General features: G+C 33.4%; 1 long non-coding RNA gene across 3 annotated transcripts; it reads left to right on the top strand.

The window, feature by feature from the left end:
• The first annotated feature begins 1,787 nt into the window (after nt 1–1,787).
• LOC112050525 (uncharacterized) lies at nt 1,788–12,926 on the top strand. Of its 3 annotated transcripts, none has more exons than XR_008251531.1 (7): nt 1,790–2,860; nt 6,522–6,806; nt 7,356–7,440; nt 7,631–7,715; nt 8,247–8,331; nt 9,812–9,941; nt 10,566–12,926. It is a non-coding gene; the product is annotated as an uncharacterized LOC112050525 (long non-coding RNA). The 3 variants fall into 3 exon arrangements; XR_008251532.1 differs by having other exon boundaries at nt 1,795–2,860; nt 6,639–6,806; XR_008251533.1 differs by lacking the exon at nt 8,247–8,331 and having other exon boundaries at nt 1,788–2,860.
• Nucleotides 12,927–14,267: the final 1,341 nt, after the last annotated feature.

The following is a 14,267-nucleotide window of genomic DNA, read 5'->3' on the forward strand; positions in this document are numbered from 1 at the left end:
ATTCGTATTTATTAGGCCCGATGAAAGATACCTCTAGGAACTTGGAATTTGTAGGTGCTAGAACAGCGTTTTGGTTTAAATCACTAATTTCCAAATTCAAAGTAAGTATCGCAGACTTAGTTAACCTTAACCTATGATTAATAACATAGCAAGGTAAACAGGAATATTTACGCAAAAACAGGCAATTGATCAACCATACCTTCCATCTAGTAACATCAGTATATGGTACAGCACGTAAATTAATAGCTGTTTTACACTTAGGCACGCAACAGCGCTTCATTTTGAACGAAAAACAAAAACACTTTTGCAGTTTTACTATCGAACACTGAAATTAACCGAGCACAAATCAAACTATAACTCTTTATTAACAATACTATACAATAATATACAGAAAATAAATAAATAGAAATAAAATCCTTGATAAATTGATTTGTAGTTTTCTGTAGTTCCACTGGTTTCACAGTTTCACTCAAGGAACATATTTACATTTCACTACAATTGCAGCCATGTTTTTTTACAAGGCAAAAATAAAACTTTAATAAAAAGGTTCAGCCAATCACAACAGAGCATAGACTGGCTTCGGTTCCGAAAATGATCGGATAATTAAAAAGGGATGGAAAAGGCATTTTCCATAAACACCACAATGTGTGCGTAAAGGATGGAGAATCCGTTAAATTGACGAATCTTTTGGCCGAAGGCACACTGGCGTGGTCAGGCCGGGTCAACTCTCGAACAAAGTTTGGTTATACCTACGGGGGCTAGACCTGTGGTGTCATCATCCATACGGTTCTACCGTCTGGTTGTTGTAGCAATATTATTATCGTTAGTAGCTCACGCCTGACATAATATTGTGATAAATCTAATACATTTTTAGATTTAAATATGACTTTAATAACTGAATAAATACTTTTCTTCTACAAAAATATAGAGAGACACTCTCGTTGAATATTGTTTTAGTAACGTATGGGTAAGATTTTCTAAACGAAGTGTGGCAACCCCAATTTCTTAATAAAAAATAAAAATGTTATAAAATGAAAATGGCGTCATTTCACCAAATATTTTAAAACACAAATTCACAAATAATAAAATAAATGTTTGCCACGGCCTGTTAATATTTATGAAGACCTCTTAATGGATTGGATTTAAGCAACCTACTGTGTAATATCCTCGCCATTCTTGATGTTGAGAAGATCTATAAGTCTTTTACGTTTCATCTGAGTGTTGTGGTTTTTCATTATGTTAAAAATAAGACTTTGTTAGTTCAAGTGTCTCTATAACTATGAAGAAGAACAAAAGAAAATGCTTTGAGTGTGGTTCTTCGCCTGCCGATGATCCAGAGAAGACCCTACAGAGATTACCGAAACTTGATTCTACAAATTAGTCTCCGGTATGTACCTACTTTAGTTTTAGCTAATAATAAAATACTTTAATAATAGCTATTGATCATATAATGATTACATTAGTTAGGTTTCTTAGTAGTCTTCTAAAGATATGGGAATTATTAAAATCCTACTAATTCTTATGAAACTCGTGCTCAACTATACAATTATGCTGGGTTTACACATTATGGTGATGTTTGTAGATGCAATGCACCCCAAATAACTGTCTGACCTGCAGCTGTCTGAATGTTTACTTCTCTGGATCTACTGAACAGATTTTCATTTGGTTATCACAGGTAGCTTAATCTGGAGCAACATAAGGTTAATTATGAAATGGTAATGAAAATAAACATACTTAATTACCAGAAGTAAATTTTTTACTATACCACTGTTCAATATTAAACCACAGGTATATGTACTAAAGGCAGGTAGAGTAAAGTTTGAGTTTTATTTTTGAATCTATAATAAGTAGTTTATAATAATGTAATGATGAACCAGAACAATTTGTTAATTTGAAACTACAATTACAAGTTTTTATAATTATGTTAGGCATTAGGCAGACTAATGAAGAGTATGTTACTTTACTTTGTACGAAAATCTGTTCTTTGACATGATTATAGAATAAGATGATAAGTGATGATGCAATCTAAGATGGAAGCGAGATAACTAGTTAGGCAAAGGATGAAAATCCACACGCATTTCTGTTTCTACATAGTATCTCACCGGAACACTAAATCGCTTGCCAGTAGGGTATTAACTAGCCAGCCAGACATAGACCAGAAAGAAAACCTCAATCGGCCCAGCCGGGGATACCCTGGACTTTTGCGTAGTTAATCCACTGTGCTATGGAGGCCATTTCGGCAATATTTTTCTTGCCTTGATCTATAAAAGCTTTTGCCAATAATAAGCTACATTTTTCATTGAAGGTTGTTTGAAAGAAATAGCTTTTAGCTATAAGACCTAAGCTTTGCACATTTTACTTTTTTTTTTCTTTTTGACAATGTAGCTTCTGTGAACAGTTGAGGAATTCCCTCATCTGTGTTTCTGTTCTATCATCAGATTGCCTCCGGACATTTTAGTTATATTTCTCACTTGGTTCTTGTCAAGGTTTTGTAATAAATAATAAGGGAGAACAACACAAGTAGGGGAGTTTAATCAATTGTCAAGGAATTCCTTAACCCTACATCCTGTAGCCACAACTCCAGGACTCTGCTCGGAGTATTTCTCTCTACCAGGCGATGGACCTGGCACCTGCACGGAATGCTAAGATATTCATCTGTCTCTTCATGCGTAGTATGTTTATGTATTTTTAATTAAATTTACTCACTCTCTTTATTTCAGTAATGTCCAGATAATCAATGATTAGACCATTGGACTTTTAGAATAAATTTTACATTGAACTATGAATGGTTTGTCATCTACATTTTTAAAAAAGACGAGATGTTTTGCCTGTGAGAAGAAGAGAGAGAGAGAATAAGAAGGTAAGTTAAACAACTACTGTAAAATGCTCACTGCTCCAATGTGGGTTGATAGGCTTGGGGTAATAAAGTTAAAATATAAAAGGATCACTATCAGGTGTTAATGATAATGACTTATATCCCAGTCATTATCATTAATACTTGATAGTGATCCTTTTATATTTTAACTTTATTACCCCAAGCCTATCAACATAGCATATCATACTCTCTGAGATATAGGGATATAACACCAGCAACAGCTCTCCAGTGACGCAATAGATAGCAACATTGCTCTTTGCATCTACACGCCACAGCCAGTTGTGGCAATTGAACTCATCATATTAGTGTGATGTATTTCAGTGTCTATGTGGTTGTGAGTGTATGCCCATGTTAAATAACAAGTAATGGCCAAAATAATAAGTAGCCTATATGTTGCTCAATAATCTTTTCTATCTTCCAGTAAAAGTCCCATTAAAATGACCCTGCTGTTCCAGAGATTAGCTCAAACAAACAGACAGATGAAAATTTTAAAGAAGTATGACTGTATGTCAGTATTGTATATAGGCACTTGAGAAAACACAGTTATTTTTAAATCACAGACATACACTTAAATTTTATTGATATGTATTGGTGCTGTTCATAGCATCAGCTGAAACAAACTAGGCATAGTTAAGTTACATTTTATACAGGGTGCTCGGGACTATTTCTCATAAAGGTGTTGACAAGTCCACTTATAGGAGCTACCTTAGCTATTAGTTTATATTGAGGAGAACTTTCCACCTAGATGGGTTGTGACTATATTAGGGGTCTGGTGATGAAGACGAAGGACAGTTAAGAGAACTCCTCAACGGTTCACAGTAGCTACCATGTGTTGATAAATTTGTATTGATGAGAACTTTCCACCTAGATGGGTTGTGACTGTATTAGGGGTCTGGTGATGAAGAAGGACGGTTAAAGGAACTCCTCGATGGTTCACAGTAGTAATTAGTTTGAATCTAAGTCAGACGCAATCAAATACAATGTTTTATCACGGCTCATAGCAACATACCTTTGGCGCTAGATCAATATCTAGGATGATTTCACTAAAATGGAAAAATAAGAAATTCTAATTAAAGAAATTCAACCAACTTCAAAAACACAAAACATACTGGCTAAACTAAAAAGCGAAAAATAATATTATACTAAGTTCATATCATATTATGTTCTAACTGATGATCAGTTTCAAGGCTGTGCTAAACCGGTGTTGTTTTAATTTAAGCTGTTACTGAAAGAACTACATGAAAGAACACTGTCTGAAAAACCTAAATGTTTATGATATTCTTACATGGCTTGAAATAATACATCATTGGGCTAGCACCACCTTCAAACTGATCATCAGTTAGAACATAATATGATATATAGAACTTAGTATAATGTTGTTTTTCGTTTTTTAGTTTAGTAAGTATGTTTTTGAAGTTGGTTGACTTTTTTTTATTAAAGTTTTTTAATACACATGTTCCTTAGACATTTTAAATTAATTTTCCTTATAGAACTTGGAGCTACCCTAGAGTTATGGGAAATACTCCCGAGCACCCTGTAGATGCTACTTAATCCTATTAATCCTTCATTCATCAGTATCGGTTGGTGGACTTGGAGTTTATAAAGTATATTAAGTATATATAATTTATTTATGAACATTCATCATTCAGTTGAGCTTTTACTACCCATAACACAAGCTAAGCTTACTTTGAGACTAGTTAGTGATGTAATGTGCTAATATAAATATTAACCAACTTTCTGCAGTTTGAGAATACGCGGCTAAAATATAGCCTATGATACTCACAAATAACGTGGCTTTCTAGTGGTAAAAGAATTTTCAAAATTGGTTTAGTAGATCCAGAGTTTACCTGCTAGAACACCACCAACTTTACCTCTTTATAATACATACTAGCGGACGCCCGCGACTTCGTCCGCGTAAAAATCGATGTCAACTTTCAACTCCTATTTCACATTCTATTTTGCAAGTTTTATAACTTATACCTAATAAATAGTCCACTTATCATTTTATATTTACAAATGTACCTAGAAAAATTAAGGACTTTCCGTACAAACTTTCCACCCCTACTTCACCCATTTCTGATTTTGTTTCCGCGAATTTATTTATATCCTTCTACGTATTATGGTCTCAAATCGTCTTAAGTATCATTTGAATTCATTCTGTAGTTTCAGCGTGATGCCCGGTCAACAAAAAAGGCAAACAGACAGACAAAAAATAGAAAATGGGCTTCAGTATCGATCTCCTACCTCTACCCTACTCCTACCCTACCCGTACCCTAACTGTATCCTACCCCTACCTTACCCGTACCCTACCCTACCCGTAATCTTCCCTTTACCTACCTCTAATATAGCCATACACTCCCCTACCCTGCCCTACCCCACCCTACCCCTACCCTACCTTCACCCCTACACTACCTGTACCCTACCCTACCCTACCCTATACCTTCCCTACCTTACCCCTACCCTTAGCAAAATCGGTCCAGCCCTATGAGCGTGGTGCGATGACAAAGGAAAATAGAGACTTCTATGCTAAAATTATAATCTTTGGATCTACTGGACCGATTTGAAAGATTGTTTTACCAATAGAAAGCTACGTTATTTGCGAGTGTCATAGGCTATGTTTGATTCCCATATTCACACCGGAACGGGAACTACGTAATTGAAAGCGCGGGGCGTCATATAGCGGAATTTCTGCGTCTTTTAGAAATTTTGTATTATCTCCGAAACTATTTAACTAATTAACATACTATAAAAGGCAAATCTTATCTCCATAATATCCTTGTGATTATTAAATAATTTATTTTGATAAGGATTTAAGTTAAGTAGCATAAATAATGACGCAAACCTAAGTATATAAAATTAATAATTTTTAAAACACAAAAGGTACTATATCTGCTAATATATAGAAGATAGATATATGGTGTCGCGGACTTTTTTGTAGAACTTTTAAAGATACATAAAGCCTCCATACATTAATTTCAATTTTACACAATGGTTAAGGCAGCTCATGCGAATAAGTCTGCTTAAGAGGATTTTCAGTCCGACCTGTATGACAAAAACTGTGTTAACTCGGCGAATATGTATCATACTAATATAAAATATATAATAATAGCCTATAGCACTCCTCGATAATGTAGCATTCTACTGGTGAAAGAATTTTTGAAATCGGACCAGTAGTTCCAAAGATTACCCCATTTAAAAAATGTGACAAACTTACAAACTTTACCTCTTTATAATATTAGTATAGATTAACAACCCATTTTCGGCTCATTGTTGAGCACGAGTCACTTCTCAGGACGACAGGGGTTAGGCCTTAGTCCTCCATGCTGGCCCAATGCGGATTGGCAGACTTCACACACCTAGACAATTAAGAAAATTCTCAGTTATGCAGGTTTCTTCACAATGTTATGCTTCACCATTTAAGACATTTAATTTCAATATGGGTTGAATACATATTAGTATAGATTTTTATTGTGAGTTTCTTGAAAGAAGGAAATGCTCAATATTTCATAGACCAACCCAGGACTCAAACTCAGAATTTCATGATAGTTACACTGAACCAATAAAGCAGTTAGAGAGAGAGAGAGAGAGAGAGATAAATAAGAGTTTATTATGTATTAAAATTAAAATATATACCTAATGCTTTCAGCAATCCTGCTTCTTCACATGAATTTTACCCGCATGACGACGGTTTTTAATATAAAAAAAAAAATTTACAATGTCTCAAAAAGCAATCAAAGCTTTGAAAAATAAACAATGTTCGCAGAAGTTCAATACCAACAAACTCACAAAAAATGAGCCCAAATTTAGCATTACTTGCAAGCCAGACTAAGAAATTTCAAGAAGATAATTTAAAAGAAGACAATAGAATAAAATAATATTAACACACAATGCTTAGCAAATATAGCATTAACAGATGAAAACCAGGCAATAGGTATGTTAAAATAGGTTATGTTTCATAGAAGCTATTTTAATCCTACACATCCATCATTCATCATTGTCTCCATATAGTAGAGGAGGTATGGAGCTGAGACCCACCACACTGCTCCAATGCTGTTGGTGGGCTTAGGGTGATAATGTTCAATTAATTAATTACCACTATCTGATGCTAATGTTAATAATCGGGATTAAAGGTTTCCCAACTTCAGAATGAGAATTTAACTGAATTTTTTTTACATTTTTCATAATCTATTCTTCACATTTTTCACTTAATAAAATTCTTTTAGTTTTTGTTTGTTTTTAACCTGGTGAAAATATGTGAAATTTTGCTATCGGCTTCCCAACTCCAAGATGAGAATTTAACTGAATTTTTTTCACATTTTTAACCTACTTCAAAAAAAGAAGGAGGTTCTCAATTCGAGTCTATGTTTTTTTTTCATAATCTATTCTTCACATTTTTCACTTAATAAAATTCTTTTAGTTTTTATTTGTTTTTTAACTGGTGAAAATACATAAAATTAATTCTTTATGTTTAATTTTTCAGGTGTAGCAAAATAGAAGATGAAGGTCTAGCTGTGCCAGTGCTGAGCCACGCAGTTGCTACTGGCATGTTTACAAAATAGCACAAGGTAACCTGCTTCATCATCATTATCAGCCTATTTCACTTTTTTAACCGACTCCAAAAAAAGAAGGAGGTTCTCAATTCGAGTCTATGTTTTTTTTTCATAATCTATTCTTCGCTTTTTCCACTTAATAAAATTCTTTGTTTTTTAACTGGTGAAAATACATAAAATTTATTCTTTATGTTTAATTTTTCAGGTGTGGCAAAATAGAAGATGAAGGTCTAGCTGTGCCAGTGCTGAGCCACACAGTTGCTACTGGCATGTTTGCAAAATAGCACAAGGTAACCTGCTTCATCATCATTATCAGCCTATTTCACTTTTTTAACCGACTCCAAAAAAAGAAGGAGGTTCTCAATTCGAGTCTATGTTTTTTTTTCATAATCTATTCTTCACATTTTTCACTTAATAAAATTCTTTTAGTTTTTATTTGACGGCCTCCGTGGCGCAGTGGTATGCGCGGTGGATTTACAAGATGGAGGTCCTGGGTTCTATCCCCGGCTGGGCAGATTGAGATTTTCTTAATTTGTCCAGGTCTGGCTGGTGGGAGGCTTCGGCCGTGGCTAGTTACAACCCTACCGGCAAAGACGTACCGCCAAGCGATTTAGCGTTCCGGTACGATGCCGTGTAGAAACCGTAAGGGGTGTGGATTTTCATCCTCCTCCTAACAAGTTAGCCCGCTTCCATCTTAGACTGCATCATCACTTACCATCAGGTGAGATTGTAGTCAAGGGCTAACTTGTAAAGAATAAAAAAAAAATTGTTTTAAACTGGTGAAAATACATAAAATTTATTCTTTATGTTTAATTTTTCAGGTGTAGCAAAATAGTAGATGAAGGTCTAGCTGTGCCAGTGCTGAGCCACGCAGTTGCTACTGGCATGTTTGCAAAATAGCACAAGGTAACCTGCTTCATCATCATTATCAGCCTATTTTAACGACACTACAGGGCCAGACCTTATAGAAAAGGGGTTATGGAGCTTAGACCCACCACACTGCTACAATAAAGGTTGGTGAGCTAAGGGTGATAAAGTGTAATTCATTGTGGATCACTATCAGATGTTAATGATAATGACCTGGACGAGGCACGGGAGTGTAATACAAACAACTTACCAACTCCAGGCTGAGAATTGTAAATTTCTTGGAAGAAAGAAAAACTCAGTATCTGATAGCCTGACCCAGGATTCGAAGCCACGACCTCGTTATCCAAAACCACATTGGCTAACCAATATTATAATACTAGCGGACGCCCGCGATTTCAACCGTGTGATGTTCAGTTTTTGAACATCCAGCGGGAACCATGTTTCTGGGATAAAAAAGTAGCCTAAATATTGCTCAATAACTTCCTCTATCTTCCAATGAAAGTCCAATTAAAATCGGTTCAGCCGTTCCAAAGATTATCCGAGACAAACACAGACAGACGAAAAATTTAAAAGACCTTGTTTGCATTTTAGTATTGTGTATATAACTATAATCACTTGAAAAAATTATTGATAAATTTCACTAAAATTAACTTTAATTCCTGAAAAAATCAAGGGAGATTTGTGAAAAACTGTATTTCACGCGGTCATTGTTGCTTGCCTCACCCTACTCAACTAAATTATTTTAGTGTACAACATGATTTTTTTTTGAGACGAATATCTTACCAATTCATGGATTCACCATGTGGGTGTCCATCACGTGGCAGAGAGAAAAACGCTGAGCAGAGCTTGGACTTGTGATCAATGGACGTAAGGTTAAAGAATTCCTTGACAATTGATTAACACTCCCCTTCTCTGCTCGTGTTGTTCTCCCTGCGTAGTAAGGTCTGCCAAATTTGGTAAGCCAAATCTGCACTTCTAGAGAGACCAAGGTCTCTAAGCAAATTATAGAGAGATTTTGCTGGTAATCCTCTCGCACCTCTCTACGGCGTACAGACTAACCATATAGCCATTTTAGTTAGTTCATTTGTTAGGCCATAACATTTATTCAGTTTTATACTGTGGTCCTTTGGAATGTTAGTCTCCCGCGGGACAGTAAGCACAAGTACTATGCTAAAGGAAAATGTCTGGTTTAGATCACGAAATAGCAACATCCTCTGGGATTATCCTCTTAACTGGTAACAATAATAATTATGTAAAATGTATACCTTATCAGCCGATAGACGTCCACTGCTGGACATAGGTCTCTTGCATGGATCTTGTTGTGTTGTACTATACATTGCAAGGTAATGCCCAAAAATGACCACGCTGGGCATGCGGGTTGGTCATTCGCAGGCCTAGACTTCTCGCACCGGTATCGCTGCTGCCTGCCCATAAATGTATACTTCTTATTTATTTTTGCAGGTGCAGTGCATGCAATAATAATTATGTAAAATGTATAACTTCTGATTTATTTTTGCAGGTGCTGTAAAATGAAGATATATTGTTAAATATCATGAGATAGAAATAAAAGATGAAGATCTAGCTGTACCCATCCCGAGCCACACTACTGCAGCCACGTTGCTGCTGGCAATTTTGCAAAATAGCACAAGGTAACTTGCTTTATTCATCCGGCTTAGGTTGATATTATTAGATTGATTAATGATCACTATCAGAAATGTTAATGATAAAGACCGGGTTCGACGGCTTAACATGCTCTCTGAGGCACGGGGGTGTGACACCACCAACTTCCCAACTCCAGACTAAGAATTTGTTAGCAGAAGCAAAAACTCAGTATCTCTTAAAGATAGAACCAGGATCTCGTGATCCAAAACACATGGGCTACTACTACTGAACCAACAAGGTAGTTTTGACCTGCTTAATAACAATGAACTACATGTTTCCTAGATACACTTACAGTTTTGTTTTTAAAAACTGAAGTAAACACATTATAATTTCTCTTTAAGTTTGTGTGCAAGTTTGTGAAAAACTGAATTCCACATAGACGAAGTAGCGGGCGTCCGCTTGTAAATAATGTAACAAATTATCCATATTTCTATACTTTTCAAGGTTACAGCTGAGCTTCCTAAAATGATTTTTTGTAAATGGAGCAGAAAATAGACTAAAAATTTGATATGTCCCTGATGAGAATAGGAATTCTTATTATATATAATTATGTAAATATTTATTTTCAGTGCATTTTAAAAAGTCATGTTAAATGAAATTTTCTATTACAGGTCACAACAATTGATGTAACAAATATAATCAATGGACCAGGCACCTGCACCATGATTCTTTGGAATACTAAAATTCGTCTCTTTATGTCTGTACATAATTCTCATAATGAAAAATGTCACGTTTTTATGAAAGAAATAATGGAATCAAATAATAAATAAAACAAGCATATGCTGGAAGTCCTCAGAAACAGCTCCGACTTTGATGTTTTTTTTTAAAGTCATGTAGTTTATGTTATTTAAAATCAGAAATGTTTTGGTGGACGAAATTATTTAAATTGTTAAAAAATATCTATGCTATTTATACATATTTTTTTTAAATACAACCGACTTCAAAAATACAAACTTATGCAGAAAACTAACAAACGAAAGAAAATATTATAATATTCACTTTGAAGATCACTTTGAAGACGGTGCTAATGGTCCAATTAATGGGTCGACAATTAGTTATCTATTGTTTTCCTAGCTATAGGGTTCGAATTGCTTTTTCATATCTTTAAAAGACTATCTTCGGAATGAACCCTTTATAATAAAAAAGTATTATCAAAATCGGACCACTCAATAAAAAGTTATACTTGGTTGTATACTAAAATTAATGGTTAAACAATCAATTATCCCCTGTTTTCGTAATGTAAAACCAAGCATAACTGTTAACACGAGTAGTTCGATTTTGATAATTGTTTTGATTGATCATTCTTGATTGTTTTAGTTTAAAACCAAGCATGTCTTCGAATTCCGATTTGAATAACTTTGTTTTAAATAGAAAGGGTATATTCCGACAATGGTCCCAAATCATTATAAATTTAAAAAAACGAAGATGACTGGTTATTTTCCCATTAATTGTATTGTAAAACTATGCGTAACTTATTACGAAGTGGTCCGATTTCGTAAATTCTTTATAGATTGTAAAGGTATTTTGATTGTAAAGCTCCCATATAAATTCTAAAAAACAATTCCAATCCTAAATGTGCGATTGATTGTTTTCTCATTCATTTTAATGTAAAACCAAGCATAACTTTTTATTGGGTGGTTCGATTTTGATTATTCATTTTTTGATAGAAAGGGTATATTCCTAAAAGTCTCATAAAATGTTGGAAAACAATTTCAAACCTAATAGTAGGAAAATAGAAGATGATTAATTGTTTTCCCATTTATTGTAATGTTAAACTTAACTTTTTACTGAGTGGACCGATTTTGAAAATTCTTTACTTTTTGTAAAGGGTTTATTTCGAAGTAGGTCCCATATAAATTTCGGAAAACAATTCGAATCCTTAAGATGGAAAAAAACGGTACGATTGATTGCCTACCCATTAATTGTACAATTGGCACCGGCTTCAAAGTAATCAGTAGATAGAAAATATTATAATGTTTTCTTCAGCTTATTAGTTTACTGCATAACTTTGTGTTTTTGAAGTCGGTAGTGTTTGTTTTTTAATTATTATATAAATAGCATAACTATTGTTAAATAGTATAAATCGTTCCATCCTCAGTCCAAAAGGTTTCTGATTTCAAATAATATAAAGAAACAAACTGAACAAAAATAATCATCAAAATCAGAGCTGTTTCTGAGGAGGTAGAGGGTAAATGCTCTATTGATTCGCCTAAAAGTAATATTATGTTATCGCATTAGGTTGTAAAGTTTAGCTAATGAAAGTAGAGATTGATATTGCCCGCCAAATTTAAAAATCATATAAATAAATTAAAAAAACATGCGTTTTCATAATTTATTTAAATTAGTTTTTCTTTGTGAATACATTATTACCTTTACTATAAGTGTTAAGCTCAGTTATTCCAATATTTGCACTATAATTTTGAGAATTTACTCCGATTTTTTAAAATTTGGCGGGTGATTTCAGTTTCTACTTTCATTAGCCAAATTCTAATAATTTTATTGTTTATGAAATTTATACTAATTAGAAAGAGGAAGAATTTGATTATTTGTTTGTTTGCATTGAATAGGCTCTGAAACTACTTTGCTGATTAAAAAATTTCTTACAGCATTATAATCATGGATTAGGCCATAATTGTTATCTCTGTATTCCCACGGGAACGAGAACTACATTGTTGAAACTGCGTGACGTTTGCATAGTTTATCATATGTACAAATATCTCGACAATCTATATTTTTATGTATGAATTGGTTAAGTTATAATTGACTTGATTTTCCCAAATATCTCAGTGAAGTCACCCAATTGATGCATAGATATATTTTTATTTTGGTTTTCATTTTACTTTAAAGATAAAATTTAGTTTTAGAAGCAAAATGAATATATGTAGATTATATTTTAGGTGCTGATGTTTACTTAGTTATTGATTAAGTGCATAAGATTTTTTATTTGACAATAAAGACATTTCAACTTGAAACTGTTATTCTTTCTATTGTTTAATTTATTATATACAATTACTTGTTACTAAAATATTGTGCTATTATATTGTTTTTAATATTTTCACAGTTCAGCTTTTGGGGACGGAGTGGTTTTAAAATAAATATTTTTAAAAATCTGTTTAAATTAATTAATTAATCGACAGAGTTTATAAATATCTGTTTAAATTAATTAATTAATCGAAATGGTTTTTAAAAATATTTATTTTAAAGCTATTCCGTCTACAAAAGCTGAACTGTGAAAATTTAAAAACAATATATTAGCTTTGAATTTCCCGCGTTGGCAAATTGTTTCAATGGGGGCATTCCACAGATGGCGGTAATTTTAGTGCCACTTTTTTTGTATGAGGTTGGTATTCTTCTCCTGAGTAAATATGTTCCTTGGGCGTGGTCCAATCCACAGACAGAATTTTTTTTTTTTTCATTTTATCACAGAGAGTAATATATTCTTTGATCACAGACCACACAGACGTAGGACATATTATCTATGGTATCTATGCGTCTGACACAGATAGTAAAAAAGAAATTTTAAAAACTTTATCCCAACTTAAATACGTAAAAAGGAGTCTAAAAAGAACGAAACAAGAAAATACGATTGAAAAAGAGAAATGCTTAAACAAAAATGGTCACGGACCGTGACGTATAGTGTGTTTTTTCTCTACAGAGACAAAAATGACGTTTCATGTGTTGCCTGATTTTTATATGATGTAAATAGGGACGTCACAAAATCGATATTCAGGAATTAAATGATTGCATAATATCGATTTGTCAGATATGGACCAAAAAATTTAATAAAATAATTTTCATTTAATTGAAATAATTATTATCGACGAAAATATTTAACTAATTCACGATTTTATCAATGTATTCAACAAAATGTATTTGTAATTTAAATACAATGAAAAGTTTTAATTTCTTTTAGTGTCATTTAAGTTAAGTTTAAATTTTTATAAATAAAATGGTATTAAAATTTTAATGTTATATTTATTCAGTCTGAACTTTCATTGTATGAACTGGTATCAGAGTCATTACCAACTTCAATTAAAAATCTTTCTTCCACTTCTTCTATTATAGAGCCCAGACGGTACATCTTATTTTCCATTTTGATAACGTGTGATATACAGCTAATCCATCGCTGCGGAGTTACCAGCCTAAGTGCTTCTTCAAATAGTTTTTTGACATCATTAATTTTTCAAGTTTTTTCCTTGGAGAAAGAACTTCTTCACGGCGCCTATGCGAAGAAGTAGATGTTTGATCATCAGCCATCTTATTGAGTATTAAATAATAAAAACAGGAAAAAACTAAACTCAACTAACAACAAT

Source organism: Bicyclus anynana, chromosome 16 (genome assembly GCF_947172395.1).
Source record: "Bicyclus anynana chromosome 16, ilBicAnyn1.1, whole genome shotgun sequence".
Lineage (NCBI taxonomy): Eukaryota > Metazoa > Arthropoda > Insecta > Lepidoptera > Nymphalidae > Bicyclus > Bicyclus anynana.